Here is a 12,981-nt window from a genome sequence, read left to right on the forward strand (position 1 = left end):
CATGTTTTGAAAACAGAATGCAAGACAAGCTCTCCCTGGGTGACCAGGCGGGACTGGCAGCTCCTAATAGGTGGTGTGAGTTTCTGCACACAGGCTTACAGCACCTCCACATCACCCCCCAGAATGGTTTTCTCCGTGAAAATCCCCCTTTCAGCAGATATTAGGAGTGCGGTGTCTGCACTCTGAAGAGAAGCACTTATGTGGAATTTGATGCAGGTAGTCTCACTTCTCAAAACATTAGTTACTCAGTCGTGTCTGCATACTCAGTAGTTGCGACCCCATGAACTGTGGTCCTCCAGGCTTCTCCATCCATGGGATTTTTCAGGACAGAATACTGGAATGGGTTGCCATTTCCTCCTCCAGGGGATCTTCCCGAGCCAAGGATCAAACCCACATCTCCTGCATTGGCAGGCGGATTATTCACCACTGAGCCATCTGGGAAGCCTCTGTATTTGTTAGACTCCAATTAAATGCTGAAAAATGAATATGTGAATGAAGATTGAATAAGAGTGTCACATCTTACCTTCAGAACATTCATGAACCAGCATTCATGAACCCTTGTGTCAACAGGCCCACAGGTGGCTGCTCTTCATCTGCCCCAAGTTCAAGCCCTGGCTCCTGGCTTGCCCAGCAGCCACAGCACTGGGTGACTCCAGAGTGAGCCTCACGGGGAGCAGTGATAAGGTCACAGAGACAGGGGACAAACCCAGACCCAGACAAGTGAAAGGAAAATACTGTCAGTTTTCCAAGAATATGAATCTCAGGCCTCACTAACTTGGGTTTGAAAACAAAGCACCAAGCACTCAATTATTTATGGCATGTTTCTAGCTCACCAGGAGTATTTTGCAGTTAATAAGTGGAGGTAGCTGAACCCTGTTACTCTGCTGATTTGTGTGGCCCACACGATCTGGGACAGAATTCTGTAGGAAGCAGATGCAGGAGGCTGCTACACCCTTCTGTGCCCTGGCCTCTGTGCATAGAACTCCCCAAATCTGACTCAAATGATGCTCTGGGGTTGGGGTTCCAGGCTTTGTCTAACCCTATGCAGCACGTGACCATCTGTCATTCCTTTTTGTTCTCAAATCCTCTCATGTGTAAAAACTTTTTGGAGAAAAGATACTAAAGAAAAATGGAAAGCCAGGTCAAAAGCATTTTGAATGAGTGTTTCCCTCAATTGATCACCAAAACTATGAACTGTTTTAAGGCTGTTTTCAGAAGATGACCCCTTCTTTCCCCAGAGTGTGTGCAGGGGGTTTAATGTATGGAATATTACTCAGCCACTGAAAGGAATGAAATAGGGTCATTTGTAGAGATGTGGATGGACCCAGAGTCCATTATACAGAATTAAATAAGACAGAAAGAAGAAGACAAATATCCTATATTAATGTATGTATGTGGAATCTAGTAAAATGGTACAGATGAACCTATTTGCGGGGCAGGAATAGAGACACAGACATGTGGACACTGGGGGGAAGGAGAGGGTGGGACAAATTGGGAGAGTAGCTTTGATATCGGAGAAGGCAATGGTAACCCACTCCAGTACTCTTGCCTGGAAAATCCCATGGACAGAGGAACCTGGTAGGCTGCAGTCCATAGGGTCGCGAAGAGTCGGACACGACTGAGCGACTTCGCTTTCACTTCTCACTTTCATGCATTGGAGAAGGAAATGGCAACCCACTCCAGTACACTTAACTGGAGAATCCCAGGGACAGAGGAGCCTAGTGGGCTGCCGTCTATGGGGTCACACAGAGTCGGACATGACTGAAGCGACTTAGCAGCAGCAGCTTTGACATATTACACCCTACCATGTGTAAAATAGATGGCTAATGGGAAGCTGCCGTATAGCACAGGGAGCTCAGCTCCATGCTCTGTGATGACCTAGAGGGGTGGGATGGGGGAGAGAGGAAGGAGTTCCAAGAGGGAGGAGATATATGTATACTGATAGTTGATTCACACTGTCGTACAGCAGAAACGAACAACATTGTAAAGCAACTATGCGTTTGTTTGTGTGTGTGTGTGTGTGTGTGTGTGCGCGCATGCTCAGTCATGTCTGACTCTTTGTGACCCCATGGCCTGTAGCCCGCCAGGCTCCTCTGTCCATGGAATTCTGCAGACAAGAATACTGGAATGGGTTGCCATTTCTTTCTCCAGGGGATCTTCCTGACCCAGGGATTGAACCTGTGTCTCTTGGGTCTGCTGCATTGGCAGGTGGATTCTTTACCACTGAGCCACCAAGGAAGCCTAAAGCAACTATACTTCAATGTGGAATTAGCATTCTTCCTGCCCCCTTGATAGCTTGTCCTTCAGCTCAATGAATGGTTTCTCCAAGACCAATAACTACTAATAGGAGACTAGCTCTGATTCTGATACTGATGATGATTTCTGTCTCTGAGGGCATCTGACTTTGTAGCTGAGAGGCTTCCAAGGTGCCACTGCAGCCTTCCAGCTCTACTATAACACATATTTACTTAGAGTGACCAGAAAGCTTGCAGTTTAATCCAAAACTGTGATCAAGACACACAGCAATCAAAGGCCCAATAGCAAACATGTTATACATTCAAAGTATTTCAATAAAAATTGCATTTTCTAGTGGTAGACAGAGGATATTTAATTTAGAGAGGCATAAATGTGAGAAGAAATAAGTGCACATCATTCACAACCCAACACTTAGAGATAATGACTGCAAACATTTTGGGAGTGTGTGTATATACACATAGAATTCTGTTGAATACAATTCTGTCTTTTGCCTTTTTCAATTGATGTTCTATTGTATCTTTTCATACCATCACATATTCTTTTAAAAATTATGCGTTATTTAAAATTCATAAAAGATAAGAAGAATATCCTTGCAGACACCTCCCAGGCAAAGAAATGAAATAGTCTATAATGTAAATTCTTTAATGACTTGGGAAAATAATAATATGTTATTTGAAAATAGCAAATGTCAGCAGTTTATATGGTGTGATGCTAATCTTGGAAAAATATTTTTTATGTGTACAGATAAAATATAGGAAGATACTCCCAGGAGGTGGAATAAGTGATCTTAGGGGGTGTGCTTTTCTAAATTTGTCAAACTGTCAATAATAAGTGTTACTTTTCTCACAAAACGAAATATTCTAACCTCGTTGAATCTCCCTATGCACCCCCGCCTTCTGCTTCTTACTCATTTCCCAACCACAAAGAGTCAACCTTCTTGCAGATTTTGGTGATTACATTTCTTCATACCCGCCTTTCATATATTGATATTCTTGTGCAAGATACAATATCATTTTTCATGTTTTTAAATTGAAACAAAGGATGTCTTACGTTTACACAGTTTTCTCTGTTTTGCTTTCTGTCCACCTTTTTTCTGGGAGATAGTATTTTGTCTGGAGTTCCCCACATGTGGACTCAAGTCACCCTAGGCTCCCTGCTATGCAGTGGGTCACCCTAGGCTCACTGCACGAAGGTGCTGCCAGCCCACCTTCCTGCCTTCGTCCCCCTTCATCTCCAGTTTCACTTTCCAAGGTTTCAGTTAGCCGTGGTCAGCCACCAACTGAAATGTTTAAGTGGAAAATTTCAGAATTAAGCAACTTGTAATGTTTCAACTGTGCACCGTCCTGAGTAATGTGATGAAATCCCACATCTGTCATCCCACTCTGTCCCAACGGGGGACATCCTTTGTGAATCACCCCTTTGTCCGGTTTGTCCCTTCATTGGTCACCTAGTAGCCATCGTGGCTATCAGATTGGCTGTCGCAATACCACGAGGCTAGTGTTTAAGTGACCCCTATTTTACTTAATAATGACCCCAAAGTGCAAGAGAAGTGAGATGGCCGCTCAGATACACCAGAGATAAGCAGTAAAGAGCTTCCTTTAGATATGAAGCTCAAAATTCTCAATAAGAAATATATATATATATAGTACCCTAAGGTTGCTAAGATCTACAGTAAGAGCAAACTTATTTGTGAAGTAGTGAATAGGAATAAGACATTTGTGCTGGTTTTCTGTCACACCTCAAATGGAAAAAGTTAGAGTCACAGGGCACGGTAAGAGTTCAGTTAAGATGGAAAAGACATTAAATTTGTACCATACAGTATTTTGAGAGAGCATAGTCACATAACCTTTATTACAGTATATTGCTATAATTGTTCAATTTTATTAGTTACTGCTGTTCATCTCTTACTATGCCTAGTGTGTAAATTAAATTTTATAATAAGTATGTATAGGAGGAAACGTAGTGTATTTGTTGTTGTTGTAGTTGTTTAGTGGCTAAGCCACGTCTGACTCTTTTGTGACCTGGTAGACTGCAGCCCACCAGGCTCCTCTGTCCATGGGATTTCTCAGGCAACAATACTGGATTGAGTTACCATTCCCTTCTCCAAAGGGATCTTCCCAAATGAGAGATCAAACCTGCATCTCCTGCATTGGCAGGCGGGCTCTTTAGCACTGCACCACCGGCTAAGCCCATAGTGTGTGCAGGGTTTGGTACAACCAGGCCCCCACTGGAGACCTTGGACCATATCCCCCTCGGAAAAGTGGGGACAACTGTCTGGCCAAATTCATTCCCAAAGTGGTTTTCACAGCCTTATTCCCAAGAGCTGTGCACAGAGTTTGCTTCGCTTCCCACTGTAACTGTTAGAGATTTAGATTTTTACCTGATGAGTGCAACTATCACTGTGGTTTGATTACCTTACCCATTGTTCCAAAACACAAATCTTAATAGATGCATTATGACATTTCATCCTTAAGACAGACCACAATTTATTGAGTTTTCCCTTCTTATTGGGCACACCATGTGTTCCCAATTTTTCACTATGTAAACAACGTTTCATTGAGCATCCTTGTACATAACTCTTTAACTAGGCTTCCCAAGTAAAGAAGTGAAGTGAAGTGAAGCTGCTCAGTCATGTCCGACTCTTTGCGACCCCATGGACTGTAGCCTACCAGGCTCCTCTGTCCATGGGATTCTCCAGGCAATAGTACTGGAGTGGATTGCCATTTCCTTCTTGCCTGCTAATGCAGGAGCTACAGGAGACATGGGTTCCATCCCTGGGTGGGGAAGATTCCCTGGAGAAGGAAGTGGCAACCTACTCTGGTGTTCTTACCTGGAGAATCCCATGGACAGAGGAGTCTGGTGGGGCTATGGTCCTTGGGGTCCCAAAGAATCAGACATGACTGAGCACACACACACACAGCTCTTTAACGAAAATGGCTTTGACATTCTTTAGGATAAATTTATGAAGACATGCATAATTCAAAGTATTTACATACATTGCCAAATTTCCCATCATGAGAACATACCTACAGGTAATTTCTTTCTTTTTTTTTTTTTTTTGCTTGTTTGTTTTTGATGCAGACCATTCTTAAAGTCTTTATTGAACTTGCTTCAATGTTGCTTCTGAATTTTGTTTTTTTTGGCAACAAGTGATGTGGGATTTTAACTCCCCGACCAGGGATCAAACCCACACCCCCTGCATTGGAAGGTGAAGTCTTAACCACTTGACTACCAGCGAAGTCCCCCCAACTGGCAACTTCTGAGTGTGCCTCTTGGTTTACTCCTCTATAAACACTACTTAAATATTACTTAATAAACGGTATTTATCAATTTAACAGATGAACAGTTATAACTTGTTTAAATTTGCATGTTACTTCCTTATGGATGAGTTTGGTCTTATCATGTGTTTATTGGTTATTTCTCATTCTGTGAATTATTAACACATTCTCATTCCCTATTTTCATGGGTTTTCCTGGTGTCTCAGCCGGTAAAGCATCTACCTACAGTGCAGGCAACCCTATTTTCATATTAATGTCTATGGAATAAGATTGCTTGAAATTTGAAAATATTGTCATTTAAAACAAATTTTCTACCCATACAGTTGCATAAAAAATTCCCATGAAAACACAAGCTGTTTTGTAAGACAGTGTCTGTCTAGAGTGGGGCATTTGATCAAGTCAGGTGGTACTATCAGGAGATAACTAGATAATTATATGCACTCAGACTCTTTCTCTTTGGTTTAGATTTTATTTTGAGCCAAGTCACTTGATAAAGTTTCTTAATAATTATAAGCCTCAAATGCATAGGTTTCATATTGAAGGTAAATAAAATATGTTAAAAGAATATTTCTATAAATCCAGGGTACACGTTTACTTGGGAGAAATCTCATAGGACCAGACAGCTCCTTCCGACACACGTACTCACACACAGCCTCGTGGCAAGCTTCATAATTCAGTGTGGCTGAGAACATAATTCAGGTCTGAGACAATTTTCTAGGAGGACACAGTGAGCTGTAAGAAAGAAGCTCACTCCAGCTAAGAGAGAAATCATAAAGAAGCTGGTGATGAGCCTCATTTGCAAGGGAAATGCAGTATTTGTATGAGCTCAGCTGATTGCTTTCCTTAAATGGGAGGACTGCTGTCTCTTTATTTTTTTTTTTAATTTTATTTTATTTTTAAACTTAACATAACTGTATTAGATTTGCCAAATATCAAAATGAATCCGCCACAGGTACACATGTGTTCCCCATCCTGAACCCTCCTCCCTCCTCCCTCCCCATTCCATCCCTCTGGGTCGTCCCAGTGCACCAGCCCCAAGCATCCAGTATCGTGCATCGAACCTGGACTGGCAACTCATTTCATACATGATATTTTACATGTTTCAATGCCATTCTCCCAAATCTTCCCACCCTCTCCCTCTCCCACAGAGTCCATAAGACTGTTCTATACATCAGTGTCTCTTTTGCTGTCTCGTACACAGGGTTATTGTTACCATCTTTCTAAATTCCATATATATGCGTTAGTATACTGTATTGGTGTTTTTCTTTCTGGCTTACTTCACTCTGTATATGGGAGGACTGCTGTCTCTTTAAACTGCTAGGGAGGCTCTTGATGTTTCTTTCTGCATTGCCTGTCTCCCCATCTTTTCTCCCCTCCTTACCCTGGGATGAGAGGCTTAAGATGCGAGTACAGCACACAATCAAACGGCAATCAATTCATAAACATGCAAGAGCAGTGAGAAAATGGCTAGTTTGAAGTGAAATGAAATCACAATAAATCTGAGAGAGGTGCAGCGTGGAAATTAAGTCCAAAGGCCAATCATCACAACATGCATACAGCCTAATCTTGTTATTCATTGTGGTTTCTATCTATAACGTCACCTCGAACACTGAACTGGTGAGAACTGAACTGCCGCTCCCAGGAGTAAGACCATATTCAGTTCCTGGGAGCTTCTGGTCATCTGAGCAATACACAGCCTTGTTTCATGTGTGTTTCTGTTTAAAGACACCTTATTCAACTTATAGTGTTGATCCACTGACATTGAACTCACAGCCAAGAGGACCGTAACTCACACCTGAAGGAAGTTCATCCAACTTACAACACATTTTCTCCAACAGCAAGTTGCAACCTTCTTGTTCCTGGGAACACGGACAGCACCTAAACACAACTCACAAGGGCCATTTTAAATATGAAGTAGGGACCTCTCTGGTGGTCCAGTAGTTAAATATCCGCCTGCCAATGCAGGGGACACAGGTTCGGTCCCTGCTCTGGGAAGTTCCCACATGGCGTGGGGCAACTGAGCCCATGCATCACCAGTACTGAAGCCCATGCACCCTAGAGCCTGTGCTCTGCGACGGAAGAAGTCACTGCAGTGAGAAGCCCACACACTGCAACTAGAGAGTAGCCCCCATTTGCACAACTAGAGAAAGCCCACACAGTAGTGAAGACCCAGTGCAGCCAAAAAAGTAATTAATTAATAAAATAATAAACATGAAGTCACCAACAAAAAACACAAAAATTTAGTGGTACGAAGTAGGCTGGAAGGAAGACACTTGTTTCCGGTCTGGGAGCTAAACCAAGAAGTCAGGGCATGATTTTGGTCCACCCCAGCTGGTGTCCTTGATGTTGGGCAGCACAGACTTGCCCCACACATGTCTATGAAGGACCTGAAAGCACCAGGCTGCTCATCAGGGTGGTCGCAAACACGTTCTAGTGAGGAGGAGAACTCGCAAATTCAGAGTGAGAACGTGATCCATGAGCATGTGCAGAAATTCAGATCCATAAACAGTGCAGAACAACTGCGTTTCAAATGCTCCTTTTTCTAAGCACTGGGGTGACATGAAGCTTTCCTGGTCGTGGTCGATGTATGCCGCTTCATCCTCCACTCCTTCTTTATTTCTGATGTGTTAGTCACTCACTTGTGTCCCTCTTTTCGACCCCATGGACTGTAGTCCACCAGGCTTCTCTGTCCATGGGATTCTCAAGACAACAGTACTGGAGTGGGTGGCCATTTACTCCTCCAGGAGATCTTCCTGACAGGGATCAAATCCATGTCTCCTGCATTGGCAGGCAGGGTCTTTACCATCTGAGCCACAATATCTTGTCATTTTTACCTGAGTAACTCCCCTTCCTGCACAGTGAGCATTCTTTTTTTTTTTTTTAGACTCTTTGATATGAACCATTTTAAAAGTCTTAATTGAATTTATTACAGTATTGCTTCTGTTTTATGTCTTGTATTTTTTGGCCTCGAGGCATGTGGGACGTTAACTTTCTGACCAGGGATCGAACCCACACACCCTGCATTGGAAGGGGAAGTCTTGACTACTGGACTTCCAGGGAAGTCCCCACAGTGAACATTCTTGATGGTGCTTAGTCATCAGTCCTGTTCTCTAATGACCAAGAGATGGACATGCCACCTGAGTCAGATCAATAGGACTCTCCTCTCTGGGGATGTGACTCTTGAATTGCATGACTCGTGGGAAAGGTTGAAGCTGATTTACAGGCACAGTGGCTCCTGCAGGAGACAGTCCACTGGTTCCTATGCTGTGGACCCCACGTTGCTCTGAGTTGTCTCCTTTCAGCTTCTCCCTCGACCACCACCTACTTCCTAGCTTCCCATTGGATTTCCTTCCTGCTTGGAAAAGACCCTGATGCTGGGAAAGATTGAGAGCAGGAGAAGGTGGGTGACAGAAGATGAGATTGTTGGATGTCATCACCGACTCAATGGACATGAGTTTGAGCAAACTCTGGGAGATGGTGAAGCATAGGAAAGCCTGATGTGATGCAGTCCTTGGGGTTGCAAAGGATCAGACATGACTGAGCACACACACACACACACACACACACGAGTGAATGACAAAACTCTCAACATATTTGAAGTTTCTTTAAATAATTGGCCTTATTATTGTTGAAATGGAAAGTTGGGTTCATGTTATAACATACAAGTGTACTCCCAAATATTTTTGTTTGAAAGGTGATAACAAATTCAAACTAACTACTTTGAAGGCAGCTGTTTCTAGAATCCTGCCAAGTTGATCCCCTTGTTGGTTTAATAAACATCTAACAAGCATCTGCTGTGTTGTAGGAACTCAGAGAGTCACTCCGCGATTCAGGTACATTGGCTGAGCCTCCAGGGAATGCGTGCTACCCCTCTGGGACCTCTTATTCTGGTGGAAGAGGTTTACATAGAAACAAATGACAGTCAGATTCCCTCCATTCTTGTTTATATTGTAGACTTTAGTTACTCAGAGTGCGACATCTTCCCCACTGTTCACACCTGAGTTTCCATTATTTTTCATTAAAAGTGAAAGAGGCCTTTCTCCTTTACAGTCAACTAACAAACCCCTTGTCCTAAACCCAGGTCTTTTTTGTTGCTGCATGTGGAGCTGGTAGTGTAAGCCGGAGGGTTCCTAATGCTTTATTTGAATAACATTCAGGACACTTCAGGACCTCAGGACCTCGAGGACCTGGGACCTCGAAGCCCCTCCCAGGCTTCGTTATTTCCTAGAGGACCAAACATTTGATGTGCAACCGACCAGCCCAGAGCCCACGCATTCAGCCATCTTCTCTCTGTAACTCGTGCCCCAGGCCGTTTATGCCCCCTTCCTTGAAGGTCCCCTGGGTCCCAGAGACCAGAGACCAGCCCTGCAGCCCGGAGCCTGCTGACATTATTCAGACCCTCTAATTCTGAGTTTACTCAGCCTCCCTAAGCTGCCTCCCCACCTATCAGGAAAACCGCAACAAAGGCCCTCCACCGGCTTCTCCACCTCCACACTCCCCTGGTGTTTCCCCTGTGCGGCCCCCACCCCTTGGGAACTGTGAGTAAGAACAGTCTTCTTCCGGCTGTGATCTGTCAGCTCACCATGACTGTTTAGAACTAAATCCCAGGTGCATTTAAAATGACTTCCTGCTTCCCCGGCTTCTTCTGTCTCTTTCTCGTGCTGATTCCCCTTAATCCTACTTCTGGCAGCACTTTCATCCTAGGGCAGTGTCAGGACCTTCCCACCTTAATTGTTGTTGCTCAGTCACTAAGCCGTATCTGACTCTTTGCGACCCCATGGATTGCAGCGCACCAGGCTTCCTGTCCTTCACCATCACTAGAGTTTGCTCAAACTCATGTACATTGAGTCACTGATGCTATCCAACCATCTCATCCTCTGTCATCCCCTTCTCCTCCTGCCTTCTATCTTTCCCAGCATCAGGGTCATTTCCAATGAGTCAGTTATTCACATCAGATGGCCAAGTATTGGAGCTTCAGCTTCAGCATCAGTCCTTCCAGTGAATATTCAGGGTTGATTTCCTTAAGGATTGACTGGTTTGATCTCCTTGCAGACCAAGGTATTCTCAAGAGTCTTCTCCAACACCGCAATTCAAGCTAGCATCACCTTGAAACTTGACCCCTGCCACACCTCCCTCGTGGTCCCTGTGAACCTGAGTTAGTTGTTCTGGGAGGAAGTCAGAGAGGGTGTGAACTCTCCAACTTGAGCATCAGAATCACCTGAAAGACTGTTACAGCACATAGGCTCCCACACAGCTGAGGAGGGACCTCGGCCCTGTGTCTGCTGCAGTCACTCGCTAGTGAAGACCCCAGGCCTGGGAGTTTGCTTCCCCTTCCCCCTCGGAGATAGGAGACCACCTGCCAGGCCCATCTTCCCGGGAGTCAGGGACCCAAGTGAAACCCATGCTACACGCTGCTCATGTGGGGACTGGGAGACAGGGCAGCACAGCATCGACAGAAGCTGAAATGTCACTGTATTCAGACCCTGGATGACGATGCCAGCTGTCCCATACAAGGTCATTAGTCACTTGCTTCATCAAATCTTTATGGTTTCCTTAGAACATGCTGTGAAAAGCCCTGTGTTACACAGATCTGAGATGCTGCTCACTGAACATCGCGTGCGTCTTCCCTCTCTCTGTCTCCCTAGACGTCCTCTCTGCCCATCACTGCCTGGGACACTCAGGAGGGACTGCACCTGCCTCCCCCACACCTGCTGTGGAATGACTGAGAGACATGCTGCTCTCAGCCACCAATTTCCCTGATTGTTCCAGATCATTGGTAAATTGGCCCACCCAAATCTCTTCCATGTCCTTATCGCCATTTGAACCTCTTTAAAATGCCTTCATTCTGCGAGGTGATATTTTCTCACCAGATCCCTCCCCATGGAAGCTCCCCACGGAGCTCCAGGTGTTTGGGATGGAAAATCCCACCAGTGGTGTCCTTCTGGAATGCAGCCAGGCTTTTGCATTTCACTGGTTTTGAAGGACGCTCACGAACTTCACAAACCCCAGGAGCATCTCAAGCCTCTCCATCCATGAACTATTGTAGGATATGTTTTTCTTTTTAATTCAAGTCCCTCATATCTCTGGTTTCAAATGATGCCATGATTGGATGGCTGCTGGGATTAGACTCATGCACAGGACCGGCAGTGGCTCAATGGTAAAGAATCTGCCTGCAGCGCGGGAGCTACTGGAGACATGGGTTCAATCCCTGGATTGGGAAGATGACCTGGAGGAGGAAATGGCGACTCACTCCAGTATTCTTGCCTGGAGAATTCCGTGGACAGAGGAGACTGGCAGGCTACAGTCCATAGTCAGTAGTCGGACCCAACTGAAGTGACTTAGCAGGCATGCATACATGCCTAGGACTGGTGGGGTAAAAACCGAAAACCACACTCCCCAGAAAGGAAACACACTGCCTAAAGAAGATGAAGTCTCTAGCCCTTAGTTTATGCTGTGGTTCCCAAACTCTGGTCCTTGGAGTCCTGGGGTCCTACAGAACTGTCTGAAGGGTCTAGTGAGCCATGAGAAAGAGTTCAGCCGTGCTGATAATGTGGCTCCTGCTTCTGTATCACCTGCTTGAGGTCTCCTCTAACCACGGGGGGAGTAGGGAGAAGTGAAAAGGGATTTTCTTTAAAACCTCCATCTTGCTGTTTCATTGTTGCTTAACTGAAATACATGCAGATGGTTTAACGTAAATCCTTTGGCCACCTAATGTGAAGAGCTGACTCATTGGAAAAGACCCTGATGCTGGGAAAGATTGAGGACAGAAGAAGGGGGCACAGAGAGGAGATAAAACATGTGGGTTCAACCTGCCATCTCAGCCCACATAGTTCTTTCCAGCTTCAAACTTAATTCCAGTAGGTTTTGTGTGGTTGGCCAGAAAACAGGGCATAGAGGGGACAGGACAGAAGAGGGACAGGGCGCATGCCTCAGCCAGCCCCAGGGAGCTCCAGGGCAGGGAGGCCCTTTGGAGATGTTCTAGACTGAAGTGCGGGGTCGAGCCACCCAACACCCCACACTGACCACATCAGGTGTGGACTCCTTCTGAGAAGGTGCAGGGCCACAGCCCAGGGTGAGTCCCAGGGAACCATCAGCAGCCCTGGTGGATCTGGGAGCCTCCATCACACTTGTTACTTCTTGGCTCTGGGGGCAGAGGGGCCTGGGAGGACCACTGTGACCATGTCCTAGCATGGGGCACACACGCAGTGGGGCTACTAGGGAGCAGGAGGGAAGGCCAGTGCAGATTCTGGGCCTGGTTTCACATGGTAATCTCCTTGTACTAACAGCCCCAGGCATAGAAAGGCCTGGTTCCCTCCTCCCAGAGGCAAAAGAAGCCATCTCCACATGGATGCTGGGACTGGCTGAGCTAAACGCCAAGACATGGAAACTGTGAAGCTCCAAGGTGGTCTGAACGTTGCTCTGGGTTGAATCATGTCTTCCCAAAATT

Source organism: Bubalus kerabau, chromosome 11, assembly GCF_029407905.1.
Source record: "Bubalus kerabau isolate K-KA32 ecotype Philippines breed swamp buffalo chromosome 11, PCC_UOA_SB_1v2, whole genome shotgun sequence".
In the NCBI taxonomy this organism is placed as follows: domain Eukaryota; kingdom Metazoa; phylum Chordata; class Mammalia; order Artiodactyla; family Bovidae; genus Bubalus; species Bubalus kerabau.